We start from the raw sequence: 13,266 nt of genomic DNA, 5'->3' as shown, positions 1-13,266 counted from the left end.
CCAATAATGTCTTTTTTTTCCACAAAAAGGAGAAAAGACAGCCTCTCTGCACTCTGGACTGGTGAATTGACTTTATTATTTTTACTTAATTTTGCTAGAGAGGCTGATTAAATAGTTAATGGCTATTTACAAATAAGAGCTAACTAAGAGTAGGCCTAAGTTCAAGCAGGAGAAATTCAGCACAAGGATATCATAATTTTTGAGAGATTGCTGGACAGGACAGTCAAGGAAATGCCCTAGAGCTCTGATTCAGCTTGAGCTGCATCTGAAACAACAGTGGGTATGTTTCAGGCACAGTAGATCTGGGACGAAGCCAAAGACTTTGCATTTTTAAAAAGTTCCAGGTTACACTGATGCTGCTGGTCTGGAGAACACTGCTCATTATGTTTACTGTTGGTGGATTGGGGGCAGGGCTTAGAACTTTTGGAAAATATAGAAGAGCATGTTGGTTGGAGGTATTAATGGTGGTGAGTGGAGGGTAAGGGGCCTCTTACAGATTGAAAAGCATGTGCAGCTTTGTTGTCACCATTTTACCTTGCACAGATTTCTTTAGTGTTTTGTTAGAGTGCTCCAATCTTGACCCTCACCTGTTAAGTACTTTCATCAGAGACTAAGAAGGTAAAAAAGTATGTCAAATATGAAGCATCAAAAAATTGGCGGGGGTGGGGGGTGGCTAGTTAATAGTGTTGAATGGCAGAGTGTGGCTTTAAATGATCTTGGTACATTGGAATGTAGGACCAGTAAAAAGTAATGTTTAGCAGTGATACATGTAAAATACCTATAGTTAGAAGTATAAATACAGGAGGCTTGAAAACATAGGATCGAGGCTTGGGGATTTGGGTTGACCACAATATTGTTTAAAACAAGATTATGGTGAGTTATATCTTTTCCATCTTATAGCCTGTTTGTGCTGCTAGGCTAAACTGGGAAAGAAAAGAAAAAGCCAAGATAAATTTTGTGTTCTACTAAGGGATTTCTTCCATGGCCAGGCCATAACTATCAGGCCATTTGTTATAATTCTAGCACCACATTTTAAGATTTTGACAAAATTGAGAGTGTGTTTTGGGGAACGAGACCAAGATATTTAAAAGGGTATTTTTTTTTGTTTTTTTTTTTTTATTTTTTATTTTTTTATTTTTATTTTTTTAAAAGGGTATTGACAGAGATTACCTAAAATGGTTGGAGGAATGTGTCATGCTTAAGCCTTGAATCTATTTAAGACATCACATAATAGTTTTCTGCAAATATGAAGATGTTACATGTGTTTTATGAAACATGGGTAAGAGTAGGTCCAAGGTTGAAAAAAATAGGAGGATATGTATTTGGCATCAATATGAAGAAATATTTTTAAATGATGCAATGCTCTTTAAAAAGTGGTGAGCTCCCCCTAAATGTGTGTTTAAGCTGAAGTTTGAGGAGTATCTGGAATGTTCTAGAAAATCTGGGTGGCTTTGTTGGGTTGACCATACCAGGATCTTACTGAATTATAATCACTACCTTTATTTCTTGTTCATATCATGAGAGGTGCAGGTGAGCTGTGCACTGGCTTAATTATCTATTATCAGGACCCGGATTGAAGAAGCAGCTTATTTGGGACATGCAGTTTTCATGAGGAGGACAGGAGTATAGGAGAATCTGAGCCAAAGCATGCAGTTGTGTTCACAGCTTCTATGGGGATAGAGAAAACATCATGTTTGCCAAGGGTGTCACATGGCCAAAGTCAATGAGGTTGAGAAGTGAACTTCCAGCAGTTGCAAGGATATGGTCTATGACGGGATAGTGGCTATGAGGGGGGTGGGAGTTATAACCCTGTTACAGGAGGGAGAATATAGTGGAAAACAGTCTAGTTTACCGTACATGGAGATTCAGCTACCTTAATATTTATTGATTGCCTACAAAAAAATCAGATATCATGCTAACACAGGGAGGATTCAGAGATCAATAGAAATAGTTCCTTGAGGAGCTCAGTCTAGAAGGGCAGAAAGGGATAAAATCAAATAAATTACTATGCAATTTAATAAGTACAAAAATAGCTGTATGTTTCTAAAGTATAGAAGCAGCAGAGATGAGGGAGTGATGGGGGTGGTGGTGGGTGGGGGGTTGGTGGTGGGACAGGGAATAAAAGAGAAGCCTTCCCAGAGGAAAGGACATCTAGCCTGGATTTTGAAGATGGAATTAAGAATTTGCTAGGTAGGCAAGAGGATGGGGGCCAGATTGTGGATTAGGAACAGCAGATGTGAATCAGAGGCATACACAGTGGGTTGCTTCATGGAAATGAAGACTTGTTCATTGCTGTATCTTTTGTATCTAGAATAGTGCCTATTGAATGATCCATCTGTTAAATCTTTTGGTATTGTGTTAGAGGGGTATGGAGGGAGGCACAAGAGAGGCAGACACCAAGAGGTGATTTTTATGCTGTTTTTCATATGATTCTTAGGGATTAGAGTAGGAGAGGTCAAGATTGGAGTCAAGATGAGTTGCAGGAGAGAAGTGGTGAAAGTCTGCAGGAGGTTAGGAAAGGATGAGGTAGATTCAAGGACTATTTAGGGAGTAAAATTGGTAGGACTCAGTGGGTGATTGAAGGAAGTGGGGGGAGGGTAAAGGGAAAGGAGTCTAGTATGAATTCAGTGGTTGGATGTTGGTGCTAAAATCACCAAGGTTGTTGGTGCTAAAATCACCAATGCAGGAGGAGAAAGAGCAAAATTAAGATTGAACTAGAATAAGATTAATTTTGGGTTTATGTTTAGAGTTTGAGGTGATTATCAGACATTCAGATGAAGATGTCTGGCAGGCCGCTGGATATATATGATTCTGCTCTGAAAAGATATATTTGAGCTTATTAGCAAGAAAGTGGCACTTATACCATAAAAATAAACGAGATTGCTCTCAAGTGTGAAGTTTAAAGAGAAGAGTGTCCTCAGAAGCTTGAGGACCTATATAGTGTGTATGACATGGGCAGAGGAAGAAGCTGTTTGAAGGAGATTTAGGGGGAATGTTCTCATAGGTGGTAGGAGAACCGGAAGTGATGTCTTATGTAGAGGAGAGGATTAAGCAAGCAGGGGGTGGTTAACTGTCAAATGGCCAGACACGCTAAGGCTGAGCACATGGACTGTTACCATTGGAGCTTGAAGGCATTTAGGAAGGTGAAAAAAAACTACTCCTGTGACACTTAAATGGAAGAGGAGGTAGAAATTTGGAGTATTTACTTTTCAGAACTTGACTGAGAATTGTTGGGTAGATGTAATGAGTTACACTATGTAGCAGACATGTAGCTCTCTCCCTGTCTTCCATAAAGGAGAGGGGCAGAGCCAGTGGAAGTTGGACTTGACCTCTCCAGCTCCCTTCTGCTGCTGAGCTTCTGTCAAAGAGTGGAACTTCTAGCCCAAGGGTTTGTAGTCTTTTTAATCTGTCTCTGCTGTTTAGTTTTTTGATTCTGTATAACAAATATCATCCATTTAGCGGCTTAAACACACATTTATAAAAATAATAAAATAAGCTTATAACGGTTTCTGTGTGTCATTAGTCTGGGCATGTCTGGGTCCTGTGCTTCATAGTCTTTCACAAGCTGCAGTCCAGGTGACTGCCACGGCTGGGCTTTCCTCTGGACGTGTAATGGGGAAAGGATGTACTTCCAGGTGTACTCACAGAACTTGGATGTTGGAAGGATTCAGTTCCTTGCTGGCTGATGGCTGGAGGCTGGCCTCATTTCTTTCCTGTGTGATCTTCTCTACCATGGTAGCTTACCTCATCAAACCCACCAAGACAGAATGAGCATCTGCCAGCAAGATTGAAGTCACTGCCTCCTGCAAACTTATCACAGAAGTGACATCACCGTTGCTATATCCTGTGGATTAGGAGCAACTCACAGGCCTCACCCACATTCAGGAAAGGGAATTATACAAGGGAATGAATGCTAGGAGGTGGGAATCATTGGGCAGATGAGGAACCTAGAGACTGCCTGCCATAGAATAGAACTCCAGGATACATCTCTTATTCTTAGGACTTTTGCAGCATGCCCTCAAGCAACTTGAGGTCCATGGTTGAAGGGAGTGATTTACTTGATGCCAGCAGACATTTTCATACAGGAGATGAAATGTGATCTGAACTTTGAAGCAGTAGCTTCAGAATTTCCGTGTATAAGAGGGGCTTAGGGCTAGAGTAGTAGTCTGATTAGCAGGGGTTACATACAAGCACAGTTTATTTAGGGTAGTTTGGGAGGTAGTGTTAAAGCCTTCTCAAGCCACACCTTGAGACTGACACTGCCCTGAAGAATGCAGAGATTTTGGCTAGCCAAGAAGGGATGAAGAACCAGGATTAAACTGGTCATTCCAGGCAGAGAGAACAGCAAGAACAGAGTCATTGGGCCTTGACAGGGCATGGTGTATTTTGGGGAGAAGGTAAGCAGTTTTATGAAGATGAATCATAAAGTCCATAGAAGGTAATGGAGAAGAGTGCAGATGGAAGGGAAGTTTGGAAAGTTGTATGCCTTCAGAAGAGTTGGAACTTGGTCCTATAGGCAGAGGGGGACTTTAAACTGGAAGAATGGTATAATTTAGATCTGTGTTTGAGAACAACTTATCTCCGGCTGCAGCAGGAGAATGATAGAGGGATGGGAAGGTGCTTCTGCCCTTCAGGTCTGTCTCATTGGGTGTTGGAAGGAGACAGGAAGGGGTGCTAGCAGTCCCAGGAGCCAGTCCTGCTCATGTCTATGTCTCCTGCTTTTTTTGCTTTTTTCCTCCCATACTATTTAAAGAACAGCTTTACACATCATGTTAGCACCTGATTTTCAAAAGGGAGGGAAATTGGCATCCATGGTAGGTAGTGACACTAGTGAGTGCTGTCAATCAGCAACTTGTGATGTGACTTGGAAACTTAGGATAGCTGTGTGTGTGTGTGTGTGTTGTTGGGCTAGGATTTGTGTGGGTGTTACCTCTATCCTTGATTGCCCACCATTTACTTTGATGAAGCAGACATTTTTGGGTTTCTGTAGATTGCGATACTCATCTAGGTGACATAGTACTCTATTTGGTTCCTATTCCTTTCACCATTGACTCACAACATTTACTTCCAGTGGTGTTACGAATTACCATGGAGGTCCCATGGATCTCTGGAGATCATTCATTATCGGTAAGAATGGGGGATGCTTTTGATTGAGAAGAAATTGGAATTATATTTTTGAGAAGAATCACAAAATAAGTCATAAATTTGGAAAAGCATGATACTAGGTACCTAGAATTATCTCCTGAATTTCCAAGTTAGATTGTATTAAATTTACCTGAGAAAATGGTAGTGAAGGTACCACAGAATAAGAGCAAGATTCCTTATTGCTTCCGGTCTTTTTTATTATACAAAACTACATGTCAGTGATTTATTTGATTGTTGTTAATAGATGGTTGGAATGGGAACCGGTTGGAAGGATGGACTTGAACCACCTGCTTACATGGCCTAGAGATCACTCCAGCCATGACTGCTTTAGCTTCTGGAAACACTATAATCTCGTTCAGACAGATTGCAGTGGGATCAAACTCTAGCCCAGAGGAAACCAGGGAAGAAAGAGTCCAGCTTAAGCACAACAGGAAGGAAATTCAAGTCTGGGAACATTCTCAAGCCTCTTACATTAGTCATAATCAGTAATGATGATTTTACAAATCATCAACCCTCCAGTCTCAGGGTTTTGTAACAACAAAAGTTTATTTCTTGCTCACCCAAAATCATACATGCTGTCGAGGTGACCCTTTTCATCTTCTCCAGGGTCATGTCAGTAGAAGGAGAGAGGTGGAAGAGGTATATATAACTGCCTTAGTTTGGAAGTGAGAAACATCATGTTTCCTTACAGCTTATGGGCCTGAACCTATTATTTGGCCCCAGCTCATTGTAAGGGTGCCAGGGAAATGTGAGAAGCACATGAAACACTGATCTTCGCTAGACTTCCTGGACTGCTTTGACCTCTCCTAAAAGCTCTTCTGTCAAGAAGGTATGTTAGAATTGGTCACCTTGATGGACTGTAATACAGGTGTTTTCCTGATGCAGTGCCTTTCAGGGGCAGTAGGAAGGGCTGATCCTATAGCGGGCTCTGGGCTCTGGCATCAGAATCTGAATTCTTGATCCACCATGTCCTGCGTGAGCAAATTATTAAGCTATTCTGCCTCAATTTCTTTATTGGTAAAATAGGGTCACTAATAGGACAGTTGTAAATATAAAATGATTCTTAAATGACTAAAGTTTAGAATACTGCCGTACTTATCATCACTGTTAGCCTTAAGAGTAAGTCCTTTTTAATCCTGTGTCAGCAAGATCATTGTCCATTTGCATGTGTGTGTGTCAGGAGCTAATAAGTTATCCTCATATATGTTTATGGTTTTATCTATAGAGGAAAGAAATGTTGATGGTGGTTAGTTTCAATTAAAATATTTGAGCATGTTTGTCTTAATTAAGGGAAAGGTTAAAACCCAATTCCTCAGAATGCATTTGTAAACACTGGATGCTTTATTTATTTTTTCATTTAAAATTTAAAAATATTTAATTTATTTATTCATGAGAGACAGGCAGAAATACAGGCAGAGGGAGAAGTAGGCTCCCTGCAGGGAGCCCGATGCGCGACTTGATCCCAGGACCCCGGGATCACAACTTGAGCTGAAGGCAGATGCTCACCCACTGAGCCACCCAGGCATCTCAATACTGGATGCTTTAGAGAGGTTTTGGTTGTACATGGTTTTAATCCTCTGGTGTGCCTTCTGTGGCTTCTCTTAGGTATTTGAGAGAATTAAATCTGCATCTTTTAATTGTGCTAATTTATTTTAACTTAGGTACCCCAGTAATAATGAACAAGGCAGCTCTCAGAACTGATATCACTGTGCTCCAGAGAATTCTGCATGCATTAAGGATCTCTCAACATATCACTGTATTGACAGGGTTGGGAGAGTGACAAGCAAGCCATTAGGAATAGTTGACCTCTCCGGCAATCTGTTCTCTTTTCTCATCAGCAGTTTCCAAGGAAGCCTTCAGCAAGATGTTGTGTGACATTCAGCTGATAGCATTTGCAGTCAGTCTAAAAAAGCTCTAAACCCATGGCCTTTTAGAGTGTGTCTCCTTTAGGAAAAATCATTAGTAAAGCTTGAGGCTGAGGCTGTTAGGTATAAAGTGGATTTTGTGCTATAAGGTAGAAACTGAATCATATAGCTTCAATTTTAGTGAAGGGCTGAGAATTTATGTACTGGAGAGCTAAGTAAGTGCCCTCTTTCATATCAGGGTTTGCAAACATTAATGGCTAGGAGCAATAACAGGTAGGAAACTTTCTTCTGTGGCCTGGGTGGAGTGTTTAATGAGCTTGTCTCACAACCAACACATACCTGTATCTGCCTGCAGTTGGGATGGTGAAATGGAAGGGCTTGGAAACCGTTCTTTCTAGATCACTGCATCTTTTCAAGGAAAGCTACTGTGCCACCAAGCTCTCTCTGCCTAGGAGGGAGAAACTGCAGAGAATACGACAGAAACATGCCCTGTTTGAACCTGCAGAGGAACTAGTCAACCAGTTTCCACATACCAAGCTCGAGAGCCATGTACCACGGACAGAATTCATATAAGGTAACTCTTTTGTTTGCAAGACATCGTGTTCTCAGGTGTGGTGTCACAGTTCTACATAAAATGATAAATGGGTTAAGTTATAACTGAGCAGATGCTATTGGAACTCAGAGAAGAGAGGGTACAAGCATGAGAGACATGCAGGGGGACAATGGAAGGTAGAGACAAATGTGGCATTTGTGAGTAGGGGTTAAGTGGGGGTGAGTAGGGCTCTGATATGAATCCTGGCCCTATTGCTTAATTACAGGAGATCAGATGAAGGCGGTTTACTTGCTTGTGCTCAGTTTTCTCCTCTGTGGAATGGGGATCATAATAGTAATTACAGCATATAGTAATTATGAGTTAATGGATATAAAGTACTTAGGATGCTATCTTGACATACTGTGAGTACTCAGTTGTATTAGCTCTATTGTTTAGGATCTCTTGGAGAAAAATTAGTAAAACGCAGGTTGAGGTTTATTGTGAAGCATCTCTAATGTGATGTGATGCTAAGGAATTTGGATTTTATCCTGTAAGCCTTAAAAATGTTATGTAAAGAGGTGGCACAAAGAAAGCATTTTAGAGATACGGGAACATCAGCAGAGTGGTCTAGGATGGGTCTGAGGTGGAAGAAGACTTGCAGCAGGAAGACTGAGAACCTCTTGGAATAACTAACACAAGTGTGTACCAGCGCGTTGGACCTTTCCCTTTCTTTGCAGTATGGAGATGTGCTAAATTAGTGGTTGAGCGAATAATGGGGGAGAGAATTTAGAGGCTCTCCCAGACTAGACCTCCATAGACATGACATTCACTTTAGTTTCATCCCTGTTAATTCTTTGAATTGATTTTGAGCTTTATTTCATAAAATACTTAAAGAGTATGTATGATAAAATTACAAGAAAAAGAAATATGGCCATCATATTTCATTAAGCACAGTTCAGATTTGGTCCAGCAAATGATTTCTTCCTTATTCAATTTTATTTTTCTCTATGTGAAAAGTTTTGGTGACTCCTGTTCTCAATTTTCTGTTGTTCTTAATTGGGGTCCTATGCCTGTGCTTGCTTGATTTTTTTTTTTTTCCCTGTGCTGTCTCTCTTTTTCAGATAAAATAGTGGAAATATCATGTCTCTAAATTCTAGAAATTTTCATTTAAATCACTTTGCTTCCTACAGAAATCTGCATCATGCGTTAATTTTTGTTGATAAGCAGAAGTGTATGATTCTTGTCCTTCGTGCAAAAAGAGTGCTTGGTAACATTCTAGAATTGTTGGCCCTGTATGCCGGGAGCCAAGTTGTGGAATCTGGTCCTAAAGGTCCTAATGAGCAAGCTAGAGCTAGTTGGGGAAGGTAGGTCCTCCTGGATATTCTGGGTCTTTATCACTGATCTTCTCTTGTTTCTTGAGAAGGTGTGAAGCAAGCTGCTGTGATGGTATTTTTATGCCTCTGACTTGGCACCAGTAGCTTTTAGGTAAATGGATTTGAGGTCCAAAAAAGGGTGAAAATGGCCGGAGTGTGATTTGAATGATATAAAACTCACACCTCTCTGGGGGTTCTGGAGAGTGAATGTGGGATCCAGGGTCACATTATCCAGTCCTGATAATTGAATCATGAAGAAAAGCACTGTCTTACCTCAAAATCTCATTTGAAAATGTAAACAGGACAGCCCCGGTGGCGCAGCGGTTTAGCGTCACCTGCAGCCTGGGGTGCGATCTTGGAGACCCGGGATCGAGTCCCCCATCAGGCTTCCTGTATGGAGTCTGCTTTTGTCTCTGCCTGTGTTTCTGCCTCTCTCTCTGTGTGTGTCTCTATGAATAAATAAACAAAATCTTTTTAAAAAAAATGTAAAGAGTCTCACCTAAAAAATAAGAACTGAATGCTGAGTAAACTTAAAAAAAAGCTCTCAAGCTGCAAAAAACATATGCTTTCTTTTGGCAGTTTTGCTTGTCAAACCTAAGCTGAATATGAGTGGTGGCTAACTCTTAACCATTAATTTGGTGTCTAGATGGAAATGAGTCTGAATTCTCATTTCAAAATCTTATGTTAACTTCTGTCTTTGGCTGGCTAGGTGATAAAAGTGTCATTGTGTAGTAATTAAGAATCCTACTGTGTAGCATTTTAGGCCAAATGTGAGCCTGTCATGGCCACATGTAAATTTGCATATTTTCTTTTATTTCATTTATTTCACAGCCAGCTGAATTGATAGGATTGTCATCTAACTGAGATCAGCCTGCGTGCCCTCATGCTGATGCCTCCTCTGCTTTGGTGCTGGATTTTGGATGCGGGATGAAGTCCAGAGGACTCAGCTAAGGCCACAAGGATGCAGCCACACAGGTGTCCTCTAGGCCACCTGTGGAAAAGCCCACCCATGTGCTTTTCCTTTCTAAGGCCAAATGTAAAAAGGAGAGGATATTTCTTCTTTAGGATGGCATTCCTGCTTTGTGGACTTTTTGTGAAGTTATTCTCTCCATACTGTAGGGTAGATCATCATTAACACAACATGGTGTTTCATGCTGCTCTCTCACTTTAATTGAGGTAAATCTCGACTCTCATTTTCTAGTACTCAGCTTGATGCAGGTTTACCACACTGGTATCCTGTCATATCTAGGTGTCTCTTTCCTTTGTTATTTTAGACTCCTTTGCCATGAACAATCCAGAGCTTGCTAGTCTACCTTCATTTTCTCTTCTCCAATCTAAGGCCAAGTGATTTTCTTTTGATGCCCTTTGGTATTTAGAAGAGTCAGATGGTTTTTGTCAGGGATTCAATTTCATACCCTCTTGGCTTGTTGTCAAAACTGCCAGTTGCTTGTGAGTTTGCCTACCTGGACTCCGTTAACCTGGAGTCTGGGGTGAACTTTTACCCTAGTTAGGAACAATTCACTCCCTGTTGTCCTGAGCTTAGTCACTCATTTTCATTCAGAGTATCATTTCTTACAGCTCACCCTGTTTGTTTTTTTTATAACTTCTCTTCTGATTTATTTTCTGGCTCATATAGTAGCCTGTTGGGTTTGAATCAAGTCATTCTGCACTCTCTTCTATTTTTGCTATTAATATTTACTATTATTAGTAGTAGTACAGGAGTTAGTATAGGCCAGACATTGTTCTCAATCTTGGGTGAATTTTAACTCCATCCTCATAAAAATCTTACGAGGGTGAGTACTCCTGTTATCCCTGTCTGGCAGATGGGGTAACAGGTACAGAGAGGGTAAGTGACTGCTCCAAGTCATCAGGTTACTAAGTAGGGGAACCAGGGTGTGCACTTAGACAACCTGGCTCTGAAGCCTGTTGTCTTAAACACTGCTCTATATCACTTGCTAGTTCTTGGTACCTCTACTCTCTGGAATATTTTTTTTCTTTTCTTTTTTCTTTTTTTTCCATTTAGCCTGGTGGCTGCCAGGATGGGTTAGTCCATTCATATGGATTTTAGCCACAATTTTATACAGGGAGTTGTGTTTGGGAAAAAGTATTGGGCTTAGAATTAGATCTGGGTCCTGGCTTCAACATTTGCCTAATTGTGTGACTTTGGGCAAGCTTCTTTAACCTCTCTTACCTCAGTTTCCTTATCTTACAGTATGACCTAACTCATTAGCATTTGAGAGAACTAAATATGAGTATGTATCAAGGTGCTTTGCATATCTGAGATGTTCAGAAAATGGTAGTTATGCCTATTCTTAAAAATGTTGAGAACTTACAAACCTTTTTTAAAGATTTTATTTATTGAGAGATACAGAGAGAGAGAGAGAGAGAGAGAGAGAGAGAGAGGCAGAGACACAGGCAGAGGGAGAAGCAGGCTCCATGCAGGGAGCCCCATGTGGGACTCGATCCCGGGTCTCCAGGATCAGGCCCTGGGCTGAAGGCGGCGCTAAACCGCTGAGCCACCCGGGCTGCCCAGAAATATCTGTTTTTAAAAAGATTTTTTTTATTTGAGAGAGCATGCACCCATGGGTGGGAGGAGGGCAGAGGGAGGGGGAGAAGCAGACTCCCCACTGAGCAGTCCCCATGCCCTGGGGCTTGATCTCAGCACCCTGAGATCATGACCTGAGCTGAAGTTAGATGCATAACCCTGCCTGAGCTACCTAGGCACCCCTAGAAATACCTATTTTATATTCACATTTAATCAGTCAATTCTGGTTTATAATGGATGGGATCAAAGAGAGAGGTTTCTCTTAATTTTCATTCAGTTTGGGAGAAAGGGAAGACTTATTTATTATTGTCACTTAAATGCTGAAGGGATAGGAGAAAGTTTTTTGCCACTTAAATGAAAATGAAATACTTTTAACATCTAGTTAAGTATAAAGTTATCTATGTTTTGCACATTTTCCCCTGTTTATCTTTAAAAAAATATTGACTCATTTAATAGTCTAGCTATAGTGAAGGTCCTTATAAATGTTTTCTCTAGAAGCACAATATTATTTTGTATTTGCTTTCAGTAAATTGCAGTCTTTTAAACTGATTTCAAATTTTATTAGGTGGTATTAAGTCATCCACAGTTACTGCCTTAATGGGGCTGAAAAATCACTTAATTTTTGAGTCGCTGTTCTGGGTATGCTTTGTATGCTGAACTTTCTACCTTTCCACCTCGCTCAGTCTCTTAAAATAAGATGACTGACCCTCTTTGGGTAGCATTTTGTCTGTTTGATATTTGCCTTTAATTTGGTTTGACTCGACAGTTTTTTTTTCTCTTCATTTATTTAATAGTTTTCTACTGAAAGCCTTTTTTGGGGGAAGGAGGCATGTATAATGAGGGTGTGGTGTGTGTTATAAGCAGCAGGTTATTTTGGTAAACTGAGAATTAACACTTTATTAAAGAATGTTTTTTTCTCTGAGTTTGTTGAATGGTAGCAGATGTCTGAGTTTTGTTTTAATGACTGAGTCCTTTGGAGAACTGTGCAAAGGCGGCTTTTGTGCAAGAACTTTGGCCTGCCTTAATTCCTGGGGTTACTTGCCATAGCCAGGTTAGGTAAATGATTACAAGTAGCAGAACACAGCCCTTTGAAAATTCTCAAATTTGCTTTTAATGAGTTCCAGTAATGCTGCACTTATCCAAAGGTCACTTTTTCAGTTACCTAATAGAAATCATAGAGTAGAACATCAGAGCTAGAGATGAGAGAGCCATTCAGGTGACATCTGAGTTGACCCTTCAGTGTGGCAGTGAGGAAACTGAGGCCAACGGAGGGAATCCCTATGCCAGTGATATGGTGGCAGAGCCAGAGAAGGCAAGAGCCTGGCTCTGTAGTCAGATGCCTTGGGCTGCCTGCACATGCAAGCGCAGCTCCCTAAAGGGTCTGGGGATTTGGGAAAGTTGCTTAGACTCAGGGCCTTGTTTCATCATTTGCCCAAAGTGAATAATAATTCTACCTGTGCTGTGCTTTGTGGTTTCTGGAGTGTTTTCTCATTCAATATCTCATTTGATGCTCACAGAATCTCTCAGGGAGATATGCCTTTTATTACTGAGTGCTGGGGGGATCCCTGGGTGGCTCAGCGGTTTAGCGCCTGCCTTTGGCCCAGAGCGCGATCCAGGAGTCCTGGGATTGAGTCCTGTGTCGGGCTCCTGGCGTGGAGCCTGCTTCTCCCTCTGCCTGTGTCTCTGCCTTTCTCTCCTCTCTATGTCTATCATGAATAGATAAATAAAATCTTAAAAAAAACCCAAACAACTTATTACTGAGTGCTGGCTCAGGGTCACCCAGCTTTTACATGGCAGGACCAGCAC

General features: G+C 41.0%; 1 protein-coding gene across 7 annotated transcripts in view; it reads left to right on the top strand.

Moving 5' to 3' along the window:
• CCNY (cyclin Y) overlaps positions 1 to 13,266 on the top strand; it is a 235,079-nt gene that overhangs the window by 75,749 nt on the left and 146,064 nt on the right. Inside the window, exons 2-3 of one of the 7 annotated variants that reach the window (XM_072749175.1) lie at positions 5,837 to 5,974; positions 7,463 to 7,584. The exons of 4 other annotated variants lie outside the window; for them this stretch is intronic. The gene's annotated coding sequence lies outside the window, so the exon portion shown is untranslated. Of the gene's footprint in view, positions 1 to 5,836; positions 5,975 to 7,427; positions 7,585 to 13,266 lie in introns of those variants that run through there. 2 more of the 7 variants (XM_072749176.1, XM_072749174.1) reach the window with 2 other exon arrangements.

Source organism: Vulpes vulpes, chromosome 2 (genome assembly GCF_048418805.1).
Source record: "Vulpes vulpes isolate BD-2025 chromosome 2, VulVul3, whole genome shotgun sequence".
Lineage (NCBI taxonomy): Eukaryota > Metazoa > Chordata > Mammalia > Carnivora > Canidae > Vulpes > Vulpes vulpes.
This window is presented reverse-complemented; position numbering and strand designations above follow the sequence as displayed.